Source organism: Dasypus novemcinctus, chromosome 5, assembly GCF_030445035.2.
Source record: "Dasypus novemcinctus isolate mDasNov1 chromosome 5, mDasNov1.1.hap2, whole genome shotgun sequence".
In the NCBI taxonomy this organism is placed as follows: domain Eukaryota; kingdom Metazoa; phylum Chordata; class Mammalia; order Cingulata; family Dasypodidae; genus Dasypus; species Dasypus novemcinctus.
The window spans coordinates 62365417-62391487 of record NC_080677.1 but is presented as its reverse complement, the minus strand read 5'-3'; the positions used below and the strand labels follow the sequence as shown (position 1 = coordinate 62391487).

The window sequence follows — 26071 nt, the reverse complement described above, 5'->3', positions numbered from 1 at the left end:
GAAATATGACAGCAGATATTGTTCTTATTTCTAAGACACAGTCTTGTAAATTCAATAGCTAGACTAGGATCAATAAAATTACAATATTAATCCAACCCAAAACTGGGGGTATTAATAGCTCCCCCAATTCTCCCAACTTCCACTCCACACTAACAACTCGACACAAAATGACCTCTGCCTTAAGAAATCCTTGCAGGCTTTCCCCAGATTGGTTCTCTTCATTTTACTTAGTCCTTTGGCTGACTCTTCCTGGGGCACAGTTCTTGCTCTTGTCTACATTTTTCAACTTGGTTCTTTAAACTTTCCCTTGATAACTAACAAGACTCCTTCTTACCCATTATTCAATCTTGTCTTCCTTCTGCTCCTTACCCACAGTTCCTGGGCAGACCCTCCCACTCCTCTGGCCAGGCTGGAACCCTGGAACCCCAATTGGAGTTGGAACCCCTGTTCCTGTGGGTGATTGGATCACAAAAAAAGTTTGGGTTGGAATAATATGACTAAGGAAATGGTACTGTAAAGCCCCTTTCAGTTACCATTAAAACTAACTTTGAGGGGGAAGCGGCTGTCGCTCAATCAGTAGGGCTGCCGTCTACCATATGGGAGGCCCTGGGTCCCTGTCCTGGGGCCTCCTTGTGAAGGCAAGCTCGCCCGCACACTGTGGAGTGCCACCTGGCCCGCCGGTGCTGTGGAGAACTGCCTCAGCAAGGTGACACAACAAAAACAAGGGGGACAAGCAACAACGCAGAAGAGCGCACAGCAAACGGACACAGAGTAGACAGCAAAAACAAGCCACAGGGGGGCGGTGATAAATTTAAAAATGAATAAATAACTTTGGGGGCCATCCAGATGATTACACTGGATCTCAGGGACATAATGCTAGGGAATGTAGAAAAGTCTGTGACCAAGGAGGAACCATTCTTTCAGTTTAAAAAATCTGGAAGAAAAGCAGAGTAAACCTTGTAGGGGCACAGAGGAAATGTCAAGCACACACACACTGCAGTGCCAACTCCTAGATCCTTTTATGTAGAAATTGGTTGGTAACGAGATTATGATGTGTTTTGAAAACTATTTGAGGAAAGGAGCTGCAGTGCAGAGAGATTGCTGCTTCCTGGGGGCAAAATCAACCAGAGGAATGCAAAGAATTCTACTGCATTTTAATTTTTCTCCTTCATTTAAAATTCCTCATTACATTTGCCCAGGAAATGCATTAAAAAGATTGGGTATTTATTGATTTTAGGTAAAAATGGCTGTCTAGTCATAGACTGAGAACAATTAGTTACACTAGCTTTATTGCAGAGAGTAAAATGTAGTCAAATTCACAAAGCAGGATTATTTTCTGCCCAGGAGAGAGCTCAACAAGAATGCCTCTATTCAAGGGCTGAGTAGAGTAAACAGGATCCTTTGAAAGGAATAGAGAAGATGCAGATCAGTAGATAGTGGTGTCATAGAGCTCAAGGGAGTTGGGTCTGAACATGGAAGGAGAGGGAGTCATGGGTGCCCTTTGGTCTTACAAATGGGGACATTCCTGGTGACCTATTTGGATTGAGTGTTCATGCTAGACATAGTATAAGCAAACCTCTGACACGTGGAATAGGAAAATATGGAGCCTGTAAAACACACCGTGTGTTCTTTGAGCACAATGCTCCCCCACACAGAGTCATTGTCCAGGAGTGATGGTAACATCACCCCTGCTGGTCCACTCTTCTTTTCAAGAAAATGAATTCAGAAGATTTGCTGGGATTAGGGGTTCATTCAGCATCCACGGGTGTTTTTTTGCTCTAGAGGTAGCTAGTCTTGTGAGCACCCACAAATATTTTATTTTTCCTCTTTGTCAAATTCATACTCTCATTTCCTCTTTCTCAAATACATTCAGGTTAATACTACCTTAAGATACTTGAGCCCTAAATATTAAAATATAGGCAATATTAAAATCTCAGAATAGAAATCCTTTAATTTTTGTAAATATTTTGTGTATTTGACATTTTAAAAAATTATGTAAATCTTCATTGACCTTTCTGAGAAAGCATTGGAATAGATAAATTTATTTTCTCTTCTCATAGTATGTGATGGATAACTGGAAAGAAAGATCTTCCAGAGAGAAAAAGAAGTTTCTTCAATGGTAAGGTTCCAAATTATATTTCATGAATTTTCTGCATGCTCTGTTTCCCTTCCTATTAAGTAACTTCTCAGAAATGTAATCAGAATTACTAAGAAAGAAAATGGAAAGCAAGTCTTTGAAATAAAAAGATTCTCAGAGCCTGGAGACATATATCCAAGAAAGCTGTAGAAAATGGAGAAATAACAATTCCTGAGTCAAATTGCCTGGTTTGAAATCTGGGCTTTTCCACTTACTAGGAATGTCCTATTGGAAAATTAGCTTAACCTTTTTGCACATTAGTTTCCTCATTTGTTAATATTATTAATAATAGTGACTAAATCATCGGTTGGCTCTGAGGACAAAATGAGATTTTACAAGTAACATTTTTAGAATTGTCCCAGGCACTTGGTAAGTCCTCAATAAGTGTCAATTGCTACTTGTTACCTCCTTCAACTAACTGCCTGCACAAAAAGGAGTCCTTAGGCATGCCCCAGAATTCTGCCGCTCCTCAAGAGTCAGTGCAGGTTAATATGAGGCAGCATCGGGAAATGCTAGTGCTTCCCAGAAGCCTGCAGTATCTCTAGGGGCTAGAATGATCTCCAAGGAGAGAGAGGGTATCTATATTTAAAAGATCGGTGGTAATACTGTGGTGACCATTTATCATTCAAACTGGACCCTTCTGAGAGTGAAAGATGGCACTATGAATAATTACCTGGAAGAACAAGTTTAAATCAGGACTCCCCTGCAGTCTCGCTAGTTAACACCCACTGTTATAAGAGAAATATGCACATTTATTTGTTGTTGAAGAAAATGGGCATTTATATAAACCTTTTAGAAGGCAATCTGGCAAAATCTATTAAAATTTGATTTTTTTGATACTTTTTGACCCAGTAATTCCATCATTTGAGATTTTTTCCTTATAGAAACACTTGCATAAATCACCAAAATTAGATGTATTAGGTGAACCATATGAAATTTCTGATATTTGTCCCTTATGACACACTAAATGGGCAATTTTATATGGTTTAAGCCAATATAATGATCAGGAGCCAGGAGGTTTTGTGGCGCCTGAAGCCTATGCAATTTAGGGGGCCTTCTTTAAGAAAAAAAAATTTTTTTAATCTTCTTTTGTGAATTTTACAAAAATATTTGACTCTGATAACAGAGCCTTAAAGGAGCTGGGGAGAATGAGTGACCCTAAAATTTAAGCTATACTTTATACACTTAGATTATCTTAAATAATTAACTATTTTTAAAAAAGAGAATAAACATTTCCTGACTAAACAAAAAAATAGGGCACAGTCATATACTACATATGGGAATAATAAGTTAATTCAAAAAAATTCTAAAAAGTAGTTTGCTAACATGCATCAAGAACCTTAAAATTTTTTCATTCTTCAGCCCAATAATGTCACTTTTGAGAATTTATCTTAAGGAAATAATCTGAAACGGTTTTATTTTTTTTAACATTTAGCTCTATGATCCATTTGGAACTAACTGTGGTGTGTGGTATGAGATTCAGATCTAATTTTATCTTTTCCCAAATGGCTATCCAGTTGTCCCAATCCAATTTATTTTAAAAGCCTGTCTTTACACTAGTCATATGAGATGGAACCTTTTTCACAGATTAAATTTCCATATGCTTTTGAGTATATTTCTGTACTTTCTATTTGATGTTATTGGTCTGTCTGGCTGATCACTCCCTGATACCACATTGCTTTAATTATGGGGGATATATAAATTGTTTTAATATCTGATCATGATAATGCCTGTCACTCACCTCATATTATTCCTTTTGTTTCCAATTTTTCTTAATTTCAAGGTCAAGTAGAATTAAGATAAGCCATTTGTTCTAACTTGTGCCAGTGCTAGAAAATTCACACTTAAACATCCGTCTCTGGAGATTATCATTCTAGAATTTTTAGAGGTGATGCATGCAAAATAATTCATGAACTTGCAATGATTTCCTTCTAATTTGTTTCACCTTGTTTTACTTTTTCTTTTTTCCTTTTTAGAAGCATAGCCTTACCAGGAGAGATCTCAATGGTATAAGATATTTTCCTAATATTCCAAAACTGTCTTCCATAAGGGAATATTTTGAAGGCTTAGAATAAGGCATTGAAACACACTAACACAGGTTATAGAATTATGAATTAAAATTAGTAAATTTAAAGAAAAACTAGTGAATTCTATTGAGAGAAAAGGAATTGACCTCAAAATGTCAGGAAATAAAAATGGGAAGGGAGAAATAAAGAACTAGAAAGTCTTTTGTTTGGGGGAGTTTCTCTTTGGGCGATATAAATGGAGAGAGTTTGAAGAGGGCAGCAGTCATACATTGGGTTCCCTGGGAAACAGGCTCTAAGAGCTTTATATGCAGGAGTTTTATTAGGCAGTGCTCTCAAGAATAACACATGGAAGGGAGAGAAAGAGGCTTAGGCAGAGGAAAAAGTTGAATTGTAATATAGCCGCAGTTGAGGCAAGGGAGTCAAAATCCCCGTATCAGCCATCATTAGATGTGGGATGCCCCCAAGAAGGAGGAATTATTTTGAGTGAGGTGGCTCCCTTTGGCTGAGAGCATGTCTCAAAGAGGGCCTGGCAGCTGGAGAGATGAGTGCCTTGTTCCTGAAGGGGAGAGCTGGGCAGCACATCTCCACAGCTGCCATTGGTCTGGGGGGCAATTGACAGTAATGACTATGAAGATATAGGACTTCAAAGATGCTTTACTATTCATTAAGAAAATCCTCCTCCCCCTTGTCTCCTTAGCACTTTCTTTAGAGTCTAAATAAATATTAAATTTCTTTCCACTGTATCTTTTCATTATTATTGAATCAATCTTTCTCGGGATTGACCCCATGCAATGACTGGGTCACATAGGGACCTCTTATATTCAGGTTAAATAAATTTGCAATGGGATTAATTGTAATCGTGACTGAGAAGGAAAAGATAAGTTAATAGAAGATGGCAGATTTACTAGGGAAAGGAGATAACTGAAAACAGGATGTCTTGGTGAAGTAGAAAACAGATCTAACGGGCAGTAGAACATTGTGGCCAGAGAATATACTTGCCACCTAAACAATGAGATGGAACAGTTTAGATCAGGGATTATGCAGCTTTCCAAGGAGAATAAATTTGATACTTTTCCAGAGTTTCAAATTCTTTTACACAATAATTTCATTCATGTGAAAATTATATTAAATGATACTTTGGAATAAGGCAATATTCTCCACATCCGAGTTGCTGCCCTGTCAAACCCACAAGCAGGATGCAAAAGCCTTCATTGGACTGTAGGTTGAACGAGATGCCCCTCACCCTCATGATTGTACAACCAATAGCAATTTACTTCAGAATTTCATCTCATCTTATAAATCAAGTACCCAAGTAATTTAAAAAGGAGAATTAGGAAAAGGACTCTATGTCTCTTAATTGTCTTTTAGTAAATATATACTGTTAAATTATATATTGAACGTGCCAGAGCCTAATGATCAAATTGTGACTGAAAATCCAGGATAAAGACTTAACCTGTTCTTCCTCCTGGTGGAGAAGAGAGCGCCACATTACAGGGAGGGGATGAGTGGCAGAATGACAATAGCTTTGTTAACCTAATTCTTTAGATTAGATGATCATTGTCTGAAATGCCAGTTTCTAGTTGGCTGTAAGAAAATGCCTTTTTCTCATTTCACTCACCAGCTTTTCTCCCTCCATTTAAATGGTAATTACACATTTATAATGCATTGCAAGTGTCTCTAGCTCTACTCAGAACCCTCTGGGAACTAGTGTAAAAACTAGTGTTTTTATAATGAGAGATGTTCTTTTGGAGTTATTTCGTTGCTTGGGAAGATTTTGGTTTTGTTAATTTTTTTCTATTTCACTCAAAACCAATAGGAATTTTCCAAATAGTGACCATTGGCAAAATCTAATAATGATATTCAAATAACTTTAAATAATATCTATATTTTAAGTATCTTCTAATTACCTTGGTAATTGCTGCATTCATGTCAGTATGATATTTGAGCACCGTTTTCTCTTAAATAAGTCAGATTAATTTTTGGTAAACTCCAACACCCATTCCAAATTTTCCCCTTCTCAAAATAATATCCTTATATTAAAAAATAAATAAAATGTTAATTCTGATCCTGCATCTTCCCTTTTATTTGCTTCTCTTTATGCATGATATTTAGTTCAAGATTTATTTTGGTATTCATATCAGTGCCTACTTATTTCTCTAGGTGTAGGATTTATCCTGACCTTCATATAATTTGAATGCAATAGAAGTTCCGGGTGAAACTGAATGATCTGGTGAAATTAATAATAAGTAATAAACATGAATTCCTTAGTCTATCCCTGGCCTATTTGTGTATAAGCAATTGTTTATATAAACCATTCATACGAGCACAAATGGAAAACCCACTTGTATTGTTCCATGTATAGAGCAATGGAAATAGTTAGAATTTAATAACAAGAAGTATCCTAATAATTCTATCTTTTTATTTTAATATTAAAATCATTTTTATGTAAAAATCAATTGAATTATTAGAAGAGCAAGCATGTTTTTACTAAATTACTTATAATAAATAGGATTAAATAGGCAATATATAAAGACAAAAATTGACCAAAATATAAGAAATAAATAACATTTCTTCTCTGAGATTATCTAGTGATAGTTTCCATCAAAAATGTTTCTAAATTAAATAGAACTGCACAGATGATACCCTGTGAATAATAATAACAGTAAAGACAATAACATTTTTCTTAAGGCACTGCTTCTTGTGCGTATGGTTTCTGGAGATGGGTTTAAAAGTTGCCTTTGGAATTGACAAATTGAGATCTAAGATAAATTACTTTACTTCTCTGAATCTTGATTTCCTCATATGTAAAATGGAGATGCTAATTACTTTGCAAGGAAGCTAAGGTATAATGTAGGAAAAGCTCCCCGAATATAAGATGCAATCACTAGATGGTGGCTGTTGAGTAGGGGAAGGTATCAGCATCACTAGGAAGAGCTCCGTCTGTGACCAGCAAGATCTAGGTTCAAGTCTCTGCCCCCCACTTTTTAACTATTTACCACTAAACAACTTACTTAAACTACCTAAATCTTAATTTTCCTGCATAAAAAAGGTAATAATCCTACTACACAAGTTGCGTGACAAGTAATTTAAATACCGTTTGTAAAGCACTTTATATAGCATATTGTTCATAGTGGGTGCTCAATAAATTCTTCTGTTATGAGCTCATTATGTCACTGTAATCCTGTAGGCACTGTGGGAACTTAAGTGAAAAACCCTACAGAGTGCTTGCTCTTAAGAAGCTTAAAAATCTCTGGGGAGTCAATGTGCCTTAAGAGGTTGAATGCCTGCTTCCCATATGGGAGGTCCCGGATTCAGTTCCTGGTACCTCTAAAAACAAGAAAACAAACAACAAGCAAACAAAACAAAAGTGAGCAAATGCGAAAAAAACAACTGAGGGGCTTAGCGATTGTGTGCCAGCTTCCCACATACAAAGTCTGGGGTTCAATCCCCAGCCCCAGTACCTCAAGGGGAAAAAAGAATCTCCCAAGGAAGATAAAACCTTGAGATAAGTACATGTACTGTATAGATAGTAGAAAATACAGTCTAGTCAGGTCCACAGTAGAGGTCCATAGATGCCAGAGTCGAGTTAAAGTCTAGAGAACTCATAAGTAAGGCTTACTGGATGCAATAATAGCATTTCAACTGATCTGGAAGATTGAGCAGGATATCAGTAGGCAAAAATGGGAGCTGCTGGGGAGGAGATGAGGCAGAATAAGCAATGAAAGTCATGAAGATAGAAAAGCACAGATTATACATGCGTAATAGTAAATGAATGCTACTGTTTATTTAAATTATAAGGAACAGGAAAGATGATATTGAAGGATTAACAGCTGGCTCATATTTATAATTTATATGCCTGGCACTGTTCTAAGAATGCCATGAGTTAGGTCCTAGTAGTAGCGGTATTTTATAGATAAGGAAACCAAGCCCTTGATTGCCTTTATGTGGAATAGAACACGACACCCTTACCTCTAAGCCTGTGGCAGCCCTGTGCATGGGCCATGCTTCCACTCCCATTCTCCTCTCAGCCAGGTGCCTCATGTGGGGCTCCTCAGCCACACTAGTATGTGCAGTGGCCCTGCTCAATGTCACAAACCTGGGCAAACTGGCTCCAGGGTCCAGGCTTTTCATCCTAACATGTGCTGAGAAAGGCACCCAGTTCTTATTGGTGGAGACCCTTGAGATCCCCACTTAGGACTTTGGAGTTTATTTTAAAGGTAAGGTAGAGACTATTCTGAAGCAAAGTGAAGGCATTTTAAAGCAGGGGTGGGGGGAAGCAAAATCACATCTGTAAGGAAACCTACCTTTTCAGTGTTACTGGGAGTGCTGGACACAGAGGTGAGATGGGCGGAAGGTTTGAAGACAGAGATCCAGGCAGGAAGACCAGTTAAGAGAAAAGGGCCAGGCAGTACAGTGAGCTCTGGTGAAAGCCCTAACTAGGTGGTAGCACTGGAAATTGGTAGGAGTGGACAGAATTGAATGGTATTTCAGAGTTAAAATTCACAGCCCAGGGAAGTATTTATAAGTACAGAGTGAAAAGGAGATGAAGGAGATCCCAAGGTTTCCAGCTTGGGTGATTGGAAGAGCATTGCCATAAAGAAGGGACACATGAGGAGTGCATTCGTCAGTCAAAGGGGTGCTGATGCAAAATACCAGAAATTCATTGGTTTTTATAAAGGGTATTTATTTGGGGTGGGAGCTTACAGACACCAGGCCATAAAGCACAAGTTACTTCCCTCACCAAAGTCTATTTCCACGTGTTGGAGCAAGATAGCTGCCGACTGCAAGGGTTCAGGCTTCCTGGGTTCCTCTGGGTTCAGCTCCTCTGTTTCCTCCACAAGCTCAGCTATAGACTATCAGGCAAATGGCTCTGTTTCTCTCTCCCTGGGGCTCCAGCTTCAGCATCAGACTCCAACATCAAAACTCCAACATTAAAAGCCCTTAACTCTGTCCTTTGCCATGCCTTTTTTCTGAGTCCCCACCCACCAAAGGGTGGGGACTCAACACCCTACTGGCACAAGAGGTTTACATAATTATTTAATCAAGTAAACCTATGAATCCAACATAATCTAATTTGCCCAGAGAAAAAGATCAACTTACAAACATAATCCAATATTTCTTTTTGGAATTCATCAATAATATCAAATTGCTACAAGGAGTGACAAACAAATTTTGGTGAGGAGGTTGAAATTTTCATTTTGGTCATGTTGAGTTTGTGATAATAGGATGACATCCATGTAGAAAATCCAACCAAGAGTTGGGATGGTGGGTCTGGAGCTGGAGAAGTCTGGGCTGCAAACCTAAATAAGGAAACTGTCTACATGAAGCCTGGAGAATATAGAGAGAACAGCAGGAGGCCAGGATTGATCCATCAGGATGGCTCTATTCTAGGGTGGGAGGTTGTGGTTTCTCCCTCCAAGAAGCTGAGGGAATGGCTCACAGGGTAAGTGGAGGGAAAGTGTCAAGGGCACAGGCATAAGAAAGAGGTGAGCAAGCAAAAACTGTTCATACTAGTAGTCAATTTTGTGAACTGCAGTAAGGCTTTCAAATTATGAAGATATGTTTCAGAGTACTAAGAAGTATTTTGCTAAATAGGTACTCTGGTAGCTGTAAATAGATTGTAGCTTTCCAAAGTGCCTTGAATTGCAGGGTACATTTTATATACTAGGAGAAAGGTGATACACAATGTTTGTTCTTAGAAGGTAGTTTTTGCCTGGAGCATCAAGTGAGCAAGGCCCAGGGAGGGTGGGAAGGACCTCTGTGATCTATTTGCAATATCTGCCCTATGGGGAGGGAGTGGGGACTACAGTACTGGCCATCCGTCCATTAGATGTGTTCTAAGGCATTGTTAAAGTCCACATTTCTGTGACTCCAGGTCTCCAGTTCATCGTACGTATCAACTAAAAACAAAAATGAGGCAAATGTCTCCTTATGATTCTGTTGTAGCAGTTTTGAATAAGACCGTTGTTAAAAATTTTATTTCTAGTGCCTGGACTTGTAAATGAGTGTCAGGCTTTTTGATATGAATGAATGGGAAAAAATATGTATGTTTAATAGGATAAATAGGGGAGAATTGTGCACACACTTTTAAAAAAATTAGCATGTACACACTTTTAATTTAGCCTTTTCTTTTTCGTTTTTTAAAAGATTTTATTTCTTTATTTCTCCCCACCCCCTTGTTGTCTTTCACTTGCTGTGTCTGTTCATCTTCCTTGTTTCTTTAGTAGTCACTGGGAGCCAAACCCAGGATCTCTGATATGGGAAGTGGGGGGGGTTCCTAATTGCTTGAGCCACCTCCACTCCCTGCTTTGTTGTGTCTCTCATCATGTTTTTCCTCCCCATATCTCTTGTGTCATTTTGTTCCACCAGCTTGCCACACTTGCCCATGGCATCAGCTCACTGCCTTCTTTAGGAGATCCCGGGAACATGTGCTCCCTGCTTTGTTGTGTCTCTCATTGTTTTTTCTTCTGTATCTCTTGTTGTGTCAGCTTGCCACGCTGTCCTCTTTAGGAGGCACCAGGATCTGAACCAGAATCTCCCATGTGGTAGGCAGGAGCCCAGTTGCTTGAGCTATATCCACTTCCCTCATCCCTTTCTTAATTCAAACTTTAGTTGTATATACATGTGTGTGTGTTTAGTTATTTTGAACTTTGGATACATTTTCTAGTGGGAGTAGTGGGAATGTGAGAAGAGAATTGAAAGTAATTCTTACTGAAAAAGAAACAATTGTACTTAACTTTCTTCACAATCACATAAAGCCACAGGCTGGGAACATAAAAAGCAAATTCTGAGTTGTGTTATTCCCCAGGGAGAATTTATGGTGATCACATTAATAAAGTTTTAGGTGGCCCTTCCACTATTCCATGTAAAGAATTGTGTTGGTGAGAACCTTTTATTATATAACACTCATTATCATAGAAATTTACTGTTCTTTGTCTTCAAAAGTTGTGCATAAGCACTTTTTAATTTTAAAAACAATTTATTGAATTATATCATTCATACATGAACATACATAAACAATAAGTGTACGGTAAAAATTGTGACCTTACAAAACAAACATGTATAACATCAAATGGGGCTCCCATATATCACCCCATCACAAATAACTTGCATTATTGTGAAATATTTTTAATAAACTATGAAAGAGCATTGTCAAAAGTATTACTACTGACTGTATTGCATATCTTACATTTGAAGTATTCCTGCCCAACCCACCCTACTTTTTGTTCACAAACCATATAATTTATCTAAAGTGTACAATCAGTGACATTTGGTATAATCACAGATAGTGCATTCATCACTTCAGTCAATATTAGAGCATTTTCATTACTCAAAAAAAAAAAAAAACAATGAAAAACAAGCCATTATCATACCCTTATATTCACAGTACTAATTACAAATCCTATGATATGCTTTCACCATTTCTATTCATTTCCAAACATTTCCAAACAACTTTTTACCAGTTCTGCAAAGATTAAACCTCAGCTTTCCATTCTCTAAACACATTCTTTTCTATGTTGACTTATATTCTAGCTATTAACTCCATGTGTTTGCTCACTTTTGAAAAATGCTATTATAATTTAAATAACTATTGGAGTTGATTTAAAAAAAATTCTTTAGCAATATTCTAGAGCTGTAACCCTTTGTATTTCTTTTAACTTATTTACTCTAGTATAAAAATTTCCACCCATCATTTCATCATTGTGTCAGAATATAAGCTCTTTGAAGGCCAGGACTATATTTTATTATTGCCATCACCTGGCATAGTGCCAAGCCCCTCTAGCTTATCTTCTCTGACTTTTCTTCTTTTTTGTCCTATTGACATTTTCAAGAGTCAGATTTCAAAACTCCTCTAGTTAATATGCAAGAAATGGTGCCTGCCATCAAAACACTTGAAATGCAGTTGCTGAGAGAATAGCTGCCAGAAATAGATAATGAACAAGGAAGTGGTATCAACATGATAACTTGGAGAATATAGCCATGGTAAATTGCTGTTTTAAAACCTTTAATGGGTTTTTGCTGCTTTTTCAGCCACAGATAAACTCCTTTGTGATATAGTCAAGGAACTGTACAATTTGGGCTCAAAAGATAGAACAACAAATAATTTGATTATTATTTGGTATATATGGTATCTCTTTTGGTATATATATATATATATATATATGGTATCTCTTTTCTCTGTATCTTTTTTAAATTTTTTTTCTTTCTGATGAGCCTCTTATTCTGAACCCATGGTATTCAGTTGTCAAAATCCTAATTTCTTTTGAAAACTCGTCTTAAATACCACTTACAAACAAATTTTCCTGATCTCCCTTAAGCAGAGGGAGAAGGTCATATCTTTCCTCTTAAATTTCAGCTCATTTTTTTTCCCTCCTTCTCGAGATAATAATCATATTGTGGAAATTTTGTTTTATTCAATAGCGTGTAGTATCCCAGCTCCATCACTTACTGTTTAAGGCCTAGGGCACATTATTAGTCCCTCTATGTCTGTTTCCTCATCCTAGAACAGGGTCTAGCACATAATAAACACTCAGTAAATAGTAGCTGCTATTATAGCACTTTACAGTTCCTGGCATGTAGTAGGTATACATGTTGACCTGAATAATGGTGATAAAATTGAGCAAATGATACATTCAGTTTGCTTTAGATCTGATAAGAACAGGAGTTAGAAAGAGTAGATCATGGTGGAATAGAGTTGATTGAAAGCATTTTTTGAGGTTTTGCTTTGTACCAGTGATTGGAAATACTGTATAAACAAGGAAGGCAGAGCTCTCTGCCCTCAGGGTGTTTATATATTCTAGTGAGGGGACAAAAAAAAAGTGAAGGGACAAGGAAAATAATTAAAAATTGTGACACTGCTGGAAAGAAACAAAGGGGTTGAAATTGGGAAAAATAAGGGTGGGAAACCTACTTGAAGTAAGTAGAAAATTCTTCCCTGGGGGAGTGCAGGGAGGGTTAACTTAAGTCCCGAAATATGATAAGGAGTCAGCCAGGGGGAAGGAATGGGTTGTTGGAGAATCTGGAAGAAGATCAGTGTGACTGGAGTGAGCAAGGGGCAGAATTGGAGAGAGGCATAGGGATCTGATTATAAAGGGCGTTGCAGGCCATTACAAGGAGTTGGGATTGCACTAGAAGACTTGACTGGGAGGATGTGATTTCAGCTGGGTTTAAGACTATGTAAGATGTAGAGAATGTTTTAGAAGTGAGCATTTGAGCTAGAAGAGCAAAGACATGAAATTGACACTAAGCACAGTGTCAGGGGAGACAAAAAAGAGACAGTCCAATGAGGTGTGGAAGGTTTGAATTGGGGAATATCAGAAAGAATTTTACTTTGGAGGGGATCATTCCACGGAACAGCTGCTTATTTACAGAGATGGAATTTGACAGGTTTTTTTCTCTAGCAGATGAAAAGTTGAGCTGACATGACTTTTGGAATAGATCGTTTCTTTACTGTCAGGTTGAACCCTTTCTGGGAATATTTGTGCTGAGTGAGCTCTCTGACCTTTGTGCAGAGCGGGTGAATGCTATCCTTCCTGAGCATTCAATTCATTCCCTTTTAAGTCTGCAGAAGGAAATAAATCATTTATATTCCTTTGGGTAATTGAAGAGGCTTTTCCTTTCCAATTTACCCCAGTGTGTGTGACTAATTTGAGTTGACAATCATTACTATCCATGTACAACTTTTCAAGGGATAGACCGTGATTTGGAAAACATTACAAGTCTATAAAAACTGATGTAATGGGCCTTGAACTTAAGCTTTCTAGTCTGAACATGAAATTTGAGAGTGAACATTGCATAATGTTTCCAATGACTGTGTCCTTTTTCTTTCAGGCTTCCTTCAGGATTTTAATCATCCTTTGAGAACAAGTGAACTTCCAAATTTCCTCAAGTTAAAATTTTAAATTCCATTGAACATTTTTGTAGAGTTTGTCATTACTTTTACATTATGACGTGCAATAATTTGATATCATATGGGTGAAAAAGCCCTTTAAAACAAGATTTTATGGTTAGTTAAAAAATAATTTAAAACTTTAAAATAATCCTTTTTTACCTAGTACAACAATCTTAATATTCTTTCCCTTGAACATTAAAGAGGTACTAACATAGAATGTTCAAGCATCTGACATGTAAATTTATACACAGCGTAAGGATTGTGACAGTCATTGCTACTTTCTCATCAGTTTTACTAGACAATAAATAAATACTGTAATTACAACTTTGTTTATATTTATTGTTACAAAAAAGTTCCATATGCAGAATCTTCCTTATAATGATAAATTTAATTTAATTGTTGATAGTAATAGAATCTGTGTTGATGAAATTTTGAAAGAATCAATTATAATATACTGTTGGTGATTCAAATATTTTTATTTCTCAAATAAAAAAGGTGAAAACTTCATACAATTAAAAATAGCAGAGGATTTATTAGAGATTTATTTTACGGAATTAGCTCATGTGATTGTGGGGTTGGCAAGTTTAAAATCTGTTGGACAGGCTGGAAACTCAGTCAAGAGTTGATGTCCTAATCTTGAGTCAGAATTTCTTCTTCTAAGGCTTTCGCTCTTAAAGCCCAGATTGGATGAGGCCCACCCATGTATTCAAGGGTAATTTTTACTTAAAGTCACTAACTGTAGATGTTGACCAGATCTACAAAATATCTTCACAGCAACACCTAGATTGGTGTTTGATTAAGTAGCTGATTACTCTATTGCTTAGGCAAAGCTGACCTATAAGACTACCTTCACAGTTGCTAAACTTAATAGGGTTACTTTAAAGGTTAGAACAGTGCTTGGCATTTAACAAGTACCCAATAACAATTAGCAAAATCTGAATTAGGTCCGTAGATTATATAATACCATTGTGTCAATGATAATTTCCAGATTTTGATGATTGTAGTCTGAATATTTAAGACACTGACTTTAATTTAAGAAAATACATAGTGAATTAGAGCTAAAATATTTTAAATCACCAATAAATGTTGACCAATAATATATTATTATGAGTATTATTATTACAATTCTGTCTAAGTTGACTTCTTCGTCCATCAGCACGGTGGACTGAGCACTATTAAAGGCTGTAATGGTGAAATACAGCTGGGTCTCAGATAAACTACAAAAGAATCAGAGAAGTAGTTCATACAGTTTCTAAGCTAGTAGAGGGACAAAATGGATTAAAAAAAAACAAATAAAAATATTAATATATGCAAGGAAGCAGATGTAGTTCAGAGACTGAGTGCCTGCTTCCCATGTACAAGGCCCCAGGTTTTTAAATTCCCAGTATCTTCTAACATATATATATACATACAAAAAGAAGTGAAAAAAAAAAGAATGGAAAAAGTGAGACAAATAAAAATTTAAAATGAGATGATACAAAAAAGGCTCCAAATTTAAAACACAAATCAAAAGAAAGTTAGAGGGAAGCGGACTTGGCCCAATGGCTGGGGCGTCCACCTACCACATGGGGAGTCTGCAGTTCAAACCCTGGGCCTCCTTTATCCATGTGGCGCTGGCTCATGCGCAGTGCTGATGCACGCAAGGAGTGCCCTGCCACGCAGGGGTGTCCCCCGCATAGGGGAGCCCCATGCACAAGGAGTGTGCCCCGTAAGGAGAGCCACCCAGTGTGAAAGAAAGTGCAGCCTGCCCAGGAATGGTGCCGCACACACGGAGAGCTGACACAACAAGATGACGCAACAAAAAGAAACACAGATTCCCAGTGCCACTGATAAGGATAGACGTGGACACAGAAGAACACACAGCAAATGGACACAGAGCAGACAACAGGCAGGGGGGAAGGGGAGAGAAATAAATAAAATAAATAAAATTTTTAAAATCTTAAAAAAAATAGTTAGAGAAGTATATTAGTATCAGACAAAATCAAAGTATTAGAGATAAAGAGGGTCACAACATATGGAAAACTGAAGATCTAGAATTACAAATCCTTCATTGTGTTTGTCAGCATAGGATAACTGCTATAAATAAGCAACCCCAAGCTTTCAATGAATTAAAAACAATAACAGCAAATCAAAACCACGATGGGATAACATTTCACAACCACTAGAATGGCTACCATTTAAAAAAAAAACAAAATTACAAGTGTTGGAGAGGATGTGGAGAAATAGGAACCCTGGTACATTGTTGGTGGGAATGTAAAATGCTGCAGCTACTGTGGAAGACAGTTTGACAGTTCCTCGGAAAGTATACAATTACCATATGATACAGCAATCCAACTTCTAGGTATATACCCAAAATAATTAAAAGCAGGGACTCGAGCAGATATTTGCACACTTATATTCATAGTGGCATTATTCATAATTGCTAAAAGATAGAAGCAACCCAAGTGTCCATCAACTGATGAATGAATAAAAACAATGTGGTATATACACTCTATCAATATTATTCGGCCATAAAAAGGAATGAAGTTCTGATGTATGCTATAACATGCATGAACCTTGAAGACATCATGTTGAGTGAAATAAGTCAGGCATAAAAGGACATATATTTTATGATCTCAATTACAGGAAATAATTAGAATATGCAAACTAATAAAATCAGAAATAGAATACAGGTTACCAAGGTGGAAATGGGGTGGGGTGGGGAATGCCTAATTGGTAGGGAGTTTCTGTTTGGGGTGATGGAAGAGTTGTGGTAATGAACCGTGGTGATGGTGGCACAGTAATGTGAGTGTAATTAACACCACTGAACTGTATAATTGAAAGTCGATAAGAGAAAATTTTAGGTTATATATATCAGAATAAAATTTTTAAAGAAAAACAACCCATAAAACTGAACAACACAAAGGGTGAACTCTAATGTAAACTATGGAATATAGTTTATAATATAATATTGTTTCATCAATTGTATAATAGCAAAGATACCACATTAACGTAAAATGTTGGTAATAGGGGAAAAAGGAAAAACACTACTGAATAGATGCAACACCATGGAGAATCTCTCAAAAACATTGTGCTGAGTAAAAGAGCCAGGCACAACTGTGCACACTGTAAAATTCCATTTATGTGCTATTTTCAACCAAATAAACTAATCTCTAGTGACAAAAAACAGATCAGTGGTTGTCTGGTGCTGGGGACGGAGGGAGGGCAGTCTGCCTACAAAGGGTCTGAGGGAACTTTTGGGGTGACGGGGATGTTCTATGTCTTGATTGTGGTGATGGTTAATTGGTGTGTCACTTATCAAAACTCAGCTGTACACTTAAAATGGGTGCATTTTATTGTATGAAAATATCTTACAGTTATTGAGAAAGAAAATCTGCTCGCAAAAAAAAAAAACCATTAAGCCCAAATGGTTTTACTGGCAAGTTCTACCAAACTTTCAGGGCACAGATTGCTTAGACTGCTGTAACTCCAGCAAGATCATGCTGGATTTCTATCCTAGGCAGAAAATTTAACTTTGGTTAAAAGGCTGAAACAGCAATGCAGAAATAGGTAATGTCTTTGTTTCACCAAAATCTAAGTATTCCCTCTGTCTTTCTCGGTGAAGAGGCCAACCATCTAGTTAACTGAGGTGGTCTTAAGTGGTTTTTTCCCACCTCAGCTCATGTTCTGGAGTTTATCCTCTCTTTAGAATGGATGCTGACCCTCACTATGGCAGCAGAATTTCTTATACAATTTTCAGTTAAACTTTATGGGTTTTTGTTTTTGTTTTTGTGATGGGTTTTTTACAGCTGCTTTCTGAGGGCTTATACATACCATGTGATCAAATACTCTCATTGTTTAGTCGGAAAAAGACAATGTTGGCACTATGAGAGTGAACAGAGAGATGTGACCCAGAAGTTCAAGTTTTATTAAACTTACCACAGACTAGAGATTATTTTCATAATTCATGGTAAAAAAGGGGTTCTTCTATGTAGAAAAATTAGGGAAACTAACCACAAGGAGTCCTTGTTTGACTATTCATAAGATTACCATTACCAGATTTAAATACATACCTTAATTTTTATTAGAGGGATTCATATCTCAAAAACATGCTGATTTTTAGAATGTTAAAACTATATCCATTTTGTTAATTGTCTACATATGGCCATTATCATATACCTTTCAAAATCTCATTAACTGATGCTTTTGGGAGAGTTTCCTTTTTTTCTCCTTTTACAATTACACTGCCAAGGTTTGTTTCTTAGTTCAAAATACCTAAGTACAGTCTGTGTCACCTTCAATAAACTGAAAAATCATCCTTTAGTTACACAACCTGAGTTTGGCTCTTAATTTATAATAATCTGAAAAAGGGCTTCTATAAATAAATGCTAAAGGAAATAATAAAATATTAAGCAATAGTAAGGCCTTTTATTCTGTTGTAATTATAAGAGAATTCTTTTAATTATTTTTTTCATAACTAGCTGTAATTCATTTTAGAATCTAACATAATTCTATATAACAATCATTTACTGACTGGTTATTTTTTTCTTCAGATATTTTATGTGTCAGATTTGGCAATTATTGGTGTATCTTACTAAATGAACAATACTATATCTAAAGGAGTTGTGATTTTGGAATGGTTTTGATGTCAAGTGAAACTATTTATAACCTTGCTCTCTCTGCTCTCTTTGACTTTTTTTTTCATCACCTATCTGTGAATCTAAAAAAGTAGCATTCAACTCAGCTGGCTGACTTTGGAGAATAACGATTTGAGGTGAGAGTAAGTTGATAGTGTAGTAATAAGATCTGGTGATAGCTTTCCCTGGAGATAACTTATGCAAAAATGATGGAGGTCTGCCCATCATCGCACAGGGATTGCTGACATTCTTGACTTAATAGGAAAGCATTTATCTTTTGCACCTGCTCCAGTATATGAATAGCTGTCATGTACTCCAACAAAGAGGGGAAAAAACTGTCACCATGATTTAAGAAATATGCAATGGCTTCAGATAAAGCAAAATATTTTGAGCAGTTAAGAGTTTATTTTTCTTGTTCTATTATGCCTCATTTCTCCAGTGAATTATTTAAGTTAAATTTAATACAACTAGTATTTTTCTATTGTAATGACTTCATTATTATAGGAAGCTTTTAAATTATTAAAGAATGCTTGTGTGCATGCTTTATGAGTAAAAGGTTAGTGTATTTATGATTACTGAATTTTTCAATAGTATATAACAAAACAAAATACCTAGATAAAAAGTAAATGCAATCTTTATAGTAAGACATGAAATTGAAAATTGATAAACTTAAAACTTATTCCTAAATTTTCACTAGTTAAAATCAAACATTTAAAGTAATATAATAAAATGCATATTAAAATTGAGTATTGAAAAAACAGAAGGCCCTTAAATCTTTTTAGGTTCTTGAAATGTTAACTATGGGTCCAGAGCCTTTTAATATTTTCAATATTAAAAATATTGAAATACTATTGCCTTTTCACAACATTTTCATTTCCTAAATATTACTGCTTTGCTGGGTAAAATTATGTCAGATGCATTCTACATTTATGATTTCCCAGAAGGTGTTTCTTCCCACGGTATTTTCCATGCTGATTTTTCTTCCACTGCTGATTTTCAATTTAACTGTCCCTTTAAAGATATGTAAGAGGTTTTGAGATTATACACACATGTGCATAGTGTGTGTATATAGTTATAAAGTATAATTTTACTCATTTTTACAAGTATACTAAAAGTACCAAAATTAATTTTTCCCTTTGAGAGTATTTACCACTGGAAATTATTCACTTATCTCAGTGATGCTAATATTATTTAAAATGTCTTTGAATCTCTTATTCTGAAATTTCTTTAAGAATCTGTAGAACATTTAAAATAAATATACCTTCAGTGGTGACCAGGCATCTTTCTTTGAGGATGGTTGGGAAATGGAGACAAAAACTTTTTTTAAAAAAAATAGCAGACAGTCATTCAGAGCCATATGTGATGAACAGGTATCTGATTGTTTTAGATAATCCATTTCTGGTCAAAGATTTTTTTTTAAAACTTGGGGTTTACATGGGAAAGGAAAATGAAAGAGGAAGGAGGAAGGGAGAGAGGAACCCAACCAGCCGTAATAGCAATTTGAGAATAAAATCCCAAAATGATTGGAGCAGTGTTAGAAAAAAGCATTAAGCTTTCCAAGGTGACTATTTTTAAAGAATAGCAATCATTTGGGAGTACTGGAAGCCCTTGAAAACTAAGATTTTGCTTATGATTTTCATTTATACTCCTGAGGCTGTTATATCCATATTGGGATTTAAAGTAAACATCATATAAATTAAGACTGAATCTGCTTAATTCTTCCTAAGGCTCTTTCACCCACCCAGCAATAGTCTGGCCGAAACCTCACTCCCCACCTTGTATCATCACTTTTTAAAAATTTTTTAATGTTTTATTTTTCAGGAGGAACCGGGAACAGAACCCGGGACTTTCCATGTGGGAAGCAGGTGCTCCATCTGCTCTCCTGTACTATCATCTTGATTCTTCCTGGTAGAATATCTACCGTGCATTATTGAGTTTCCAAAAACTGTTGAGTTATGTAGCTAATGATGAAACCAGACAGCTCCAGGAAATGTCAGCTTTGGGAAGAGGGAGCAAAGTAAATTTAGAAAGGAGGGAAAAGAACAGAGATTCAGAGAGAGTCACCATTCTAACCAGAACTCTTAGTAGTTTTCACATTAAGAAGTTACAATCTATTGAGGGATCAAAAATGACCAATTTAAGATTTGTTAATATTGAGGGATAAAAAATGACCAATTTAAGATTTGTTAATATATGTCCCAGAAACTTAAATCTTTGGTCCATTCATGTGCCAGTTGAGTCCTGAATTTCAGCAGAGTTGCAAAACCTACTCTCCAGTTCATTGGACTCACCCAGGACAACTAACAAGGAGATGATGATGGACAATGCCCATTACAAGGAACAAAGAATGTTTGCAACTGCAAGCAAGATAGTTCATCCATCTGCCCCAGGGGACCTAAGCCCCCTCTCAATTAGAAACAGAGTGGGCATCACCATCCCCAAATCCTCAAGACTGGGGAATGAACAATGGACTGAAGTAGACATTATTATTCTATTAGAGACTTATTAGTGTTCTAACAATGGAAGAGCTTTTATTATTGATATAAAGGCAGTGGCCACCAGAGATTCTAAGGAGGGGCAGAGGGAAGAATAGATTTAATATGGGGGCATTTTTGGGACATTGGAATTGTTCTGCATAACACTGCAATGATGGATACAGGCCATTACATATTTTGTCTTTAACCTACAAAATTGCATGGAATTGAGCATAAACTATAATGTAAACTGTAGTCCATGGTTAGTAGCAATGCTTCACTATGTGATCATCAGCTGTAACAAATGAACCACACTAATGAAGGATGTTGTTAGTGTGGGTAGGTGTGGCACGAGGAGGAAGTGGGGCATATGGGAATCCCTATATTCTTATGTAACATTTATGTAACTAACGCTTCTTTAAAAATAAAAATTTAAAATTTAAAAATGACCAATTTAATGCCAGCTACTAGGTGAAACATCATACCAATTATCCAAGCTTCATCATGTTTTATTTCAAGAGATAAAGAGGTACGGTTGGAATAGGAGATCAAATTTTAGCATTAGGAAACATTGTCCTACACCAACTGTGAACTATTCATTTATTTGTGATCTTGACAAGTTGCTTCAAGAAAATGGTAGTTTTAAAACTTTCTAGAACACATATCTTGGAGATAGACAGATACTAGTGCTTTTATTTCATTTATAAGGAATTAAAAATGTAAAAAACAAGCCAGCAAAGGCAAAATGAATTGCCCAAGACCATAAGATTTTAAGAGGTGGAGTTAGGGCTTGAACCATGCACTTTTGCCTCCTAGGAAGCTGCTTCTCTATAAGATAACAGCTCAATATTTTCCTTTAAATTTATCCAAATAATTTAAGAAAGAGATCATCGTGCTAGAAAAGACTTACCTGTCAGTGAAACTGAGCAGTTCTGGAAGAAAATGTTTTGTCAACTCTATATCATTCAACCAGAAACATACATGTTTGGTTTTTTTGTTTGTTTGTTTGTTTTAGACTTTTAAAAAAAATTTATTTCTCTCCCCTTCCCTGCCCACCCACCCCACCAGTTGTCTGCTCTCTGTGTTCACTCACTGTGTGTTCTTCTGTGTCCACTTATACATGTTTGGTTTTAAAGTTAAGGATATGTTTACTTTTTATTACCCTTTTATTTAGTTCAAATGCTTCCAGTGATTTCGAGCTTAAATGTTTACTTTGTTCGTCACTGTGAAAATCCAAAAGCACATAAGATTTTATTAAAGGCAGCCTTTAGTCATCTGGAAATCAATACTAAAAGCTTAAGGAATCAGGTCCCATTCTTAGGAATGTTTTTGTGTCCAATGTTTTATCCTAACAATATTTGAGAGCTGCCATATACAAAGCATTGTAGCTTGTTCAGAATTATTGCAATAACAGTCTTGTGTATAAAATTAATATTACAGAATATCTCTCTCTGGACATCATCTCTTTGGATGATACAGAATCTAACTGAGTAGATACTTTCATGCCCTCTGGAATAAATTTATTTCTCTAGCCTATTGACAGAGGTTATTATTTCATCTTAAAAGGTAGTTACAACAGAAAAATCAATGTAATGTTTGTAAACATCTGCGATTGCAAATATGGGTTTTGCATGAGGTGCAGCGATGCCCAGAGATGTACTCACCAAATGCAATGGATGTGTCATGATGATGAGGGAGAGTGTGGCTATGGGGGGAGTGGTGGGGTGGGGGGATGGGGGTGAATGGGGACCTCATATTTTTTGAAAATAATATTTTTTAAAAATGAATAAAAATTAAAAAAAACACACATTTGACCAAAGGTAAGCAAGGGTTTGGGAGAAAATGATAATTTTCAAACACTTCTGTAAAGAATGTAAAAGGTTACAAAAGAAATTTGACAGTTGCTTAAAATTTTAAAACACCTACCTGCAAACCAGCCATACTGCTCCTAGATATTTACATAAGGGAGATGAATACATATGCCCATTCAAAGATTTTACGTCAATGTTCATAACAACTTTATTTGTAATAACTTCAAACTGAAAATAACCTGAATGTCAAACAACAGGAGAATGGATAAATTATGATATATTCATAAAATGGAATATTAAGAAAGAAAAAGGAGTAAATTATGTGATACACACAACATGGATGAACCTCAAAATAATTATATGAAAGATGTCAGCCAAATTAAAACATACTGCATGATTCTGTTTATATAAAATTCTATATAATGCAAACTGCAGTGACAGAAACCAGATCAGTGGTTGTCTGGGTATGTGAAAAGGGATAAAAGAGGGGATCCCAGAGGGGAACAAGGAAACTTTTCAGGGTGGTGGATATGTTTACAATATGATTGTGGTGATGGTTTCATGGGTGTATATATTTCAAAACTCATAAAACCATACAATTAAATGCATGCCATTTATTTCAATTATACTTCAGTTAAGCTGTAAGAAAATGCCAGTTTTTATTCTCCACTATATATGTTTTTGCTGACTCAACTATATGCCATTTACAAGAGACTCACTTTAAATTCAAAGACATAAATAGGCTGAAAGTGAAGTATGGAAAAAATACAACATGCAAGCAATAAACAAAAGAGAGCTAAGATAACTATAGTAATAACAAATAAAACAGACTTTAAGTCCAAAACAGTTACAAGAAACAAAGAAAGTCATTATATTCTGATAAAGGGGTCAATTCACTAAGAAAATATAAAAATTATAAATATATATGCATCTAAGAGCAGAGCTCCAAAATATATGACAGAAACACAGATTTGAAGGGAGATATAGTTGGTTCTACATTAATGGTAGAAGACTTTAATACACAACTTTCAATAATGGATAGAACATCTAGATAGAATATCAATAAAGAAATAGGCTGACTGATATGCTAAATCAACTAGACTTAACAGGACACATATAGAACATATCATCCCAAAACAGAATACACATTCTTCCTGAGTGCACATCAATCATTCTCCAGGATAGATTGTATGTTAGATCACAAACAAATTTCATTCAATTAAAAATTAATTGCAGGAAGCAGATGTGGCTCAAGTGATAGAGCTTCCACCTACCAAATGGGAGGGCCTGGGTTCGATCCCTGGTTGTCCTGGTGAAAAGGAGAGAAAGCGTGCCCATGTGGCAAGCACATGAGTGCCCACTGGGTGAGCCAGTGCCCCAGGCAAGTGAGTCATGCAGCAAGATGATGATGCATCAGAAGAGAGACAAGGGGAGAGTCAAGTTGAAACGCAGCAGAAACCAGAAACTGAGGTAGTGCCATGGTCAGGGAACCTCTCTCCTTATCAAAGGTCTCCAGGATTGAATCCTGGTGAATCCTAGAGGAGAAAATATGACAGCAAAAATATCAGGGCAGGAGGAAGGGAAGGGGGGAAATAAATCTTTAAAAACAAGCAAACAAACAAAAATTAATTGAAATCGTACACTGTATCTTCTCTAACCACATGGAATGAAGCTAGAAATCAGTAACAGAGGGATCACTGGAAAATTCACAAATCTGTGAAGATTAACATACCCCTAAACAATCAATGGGTTAAAGACAAAATTATAAGGGAAATTAGGAAGTACAATGAGGTGAATGAAAAATAAAAATACAACACACCAAAAGTTATGGAGGTGTGGCAAGGGCAGTGCTAAAAAGAACATTTATAGCTCCAAATACTTACAATAAAAAAGAAAAATTTCAGATCAGATGGAGCAGATGTGGCTCAAGTGGTTGAGCAGTTGCTTCCCACATTGGAGGTCTGGGTGCCTCCTAAAAACAAAAAACAAACATAAACAACAACAACAACAAACCAAGCAAACAAACAAAAAAACTGATTCAGGGGAGCCAGTGTGGCTCAGTGGTTGAGCGCTAGCTCCCACATGTGAGGTCCAGGTCTCAATCTCTGACCTAAAAAAAAAAAGAAAGAAAAAGAAAGAAAGAAAAGAAAATTTCAAATCAGAAACCTAACCTCAAAACTGGAAGAATTGGAAAAAGGGCAAACTAAACCCAAAGCAAGCAGAAGGAAGGAGATAAAGACTAGAGTGGAAATAAATGAAATACAGAATTTAAAAAACAATAGAGGGAGCAGATGTGGCTTGAGCAGTTGCTACCATGTGGGAGATCCTGGGTTTGGTTCCAAGTGCCTTCTAAAGAAGACAAACAAACAATGAGCAGATGACAAGTGGACATCCAGGGGGAAAAAAAACAATGAGCAGGCAATAAGCAAAATCAATGAGCAGACAATGAAAAAAACAATGAGCAGACAAAGAGCAAAGGAACAACAAGCCAGAAGCAGAAGTGGCTCAAGCAGTTGAGCTCCTGCCTGCCACATGGGAGGTCCCAGGTTCGATTCCCAGTGCCTCCTAAAAAGGCAAGCACACAATGAGCAAACACAGCAAGTGCAAACAAAGGGGGCAGGGAATAAATAAGTCTTTTTTAGAAAGCAAACAACGAGCAAAAACACCAAGCAAGACAATGAACAAACAACAAGCAGACAGCTAGCAAAAGCAAAGTGAGCAGGGAGAGAATGTGACTCAAGCAGTTGGGCGCCCATTTCCCACATGGGAGGTCCCAGGTTCAGTTTCCAGCACCTCCTAAAGAAGAAACAAACAGCAACTAGTAGACAGTGAATAGACAATGAGCAAACACAACGAGCAAGCAGATGAGGGAGACATTTCGGGATGAGGGAGAGGGATAAAAAATTTTAAAAACACTTAGGAAATGAGATATAGAAGGAAACTTCCTCAGCATCATAAAGGGCAAATATGAAAAGCCTGCAGCTAACATCCTACTCAATGGTGAGGAGCAACACAAGGATGCTCACTGTAACCACTGTTATTCAACATTGTTCTGTAAGATCTAGCCAGAGCAATTAGGGAATAAAAGCAAATAAAAGGTACTCAAATTGGAAA

At 36.5% G+C, this 26071-nt stretch overlaps 1 long non-coding RNA gene across 1 annotated transcript; it reads left to right on the top strand.

Moving 5' to 3' along the window:
- Positions 1-2059: 2059 nt before the first annotated feature.
- Positions 2060-14077, top strand: LOC139438926 (uncharacterized). The gene is made up of 2 exons (XR_011648755.1): positions 2060-2119; positions 13996-14077. It is a non-coding gene; the product is annotated as an uncharacterized lncRNA (long non-coding RNA).
- Positions 14078-26071: the final 11994 nt, after the last annotated feature.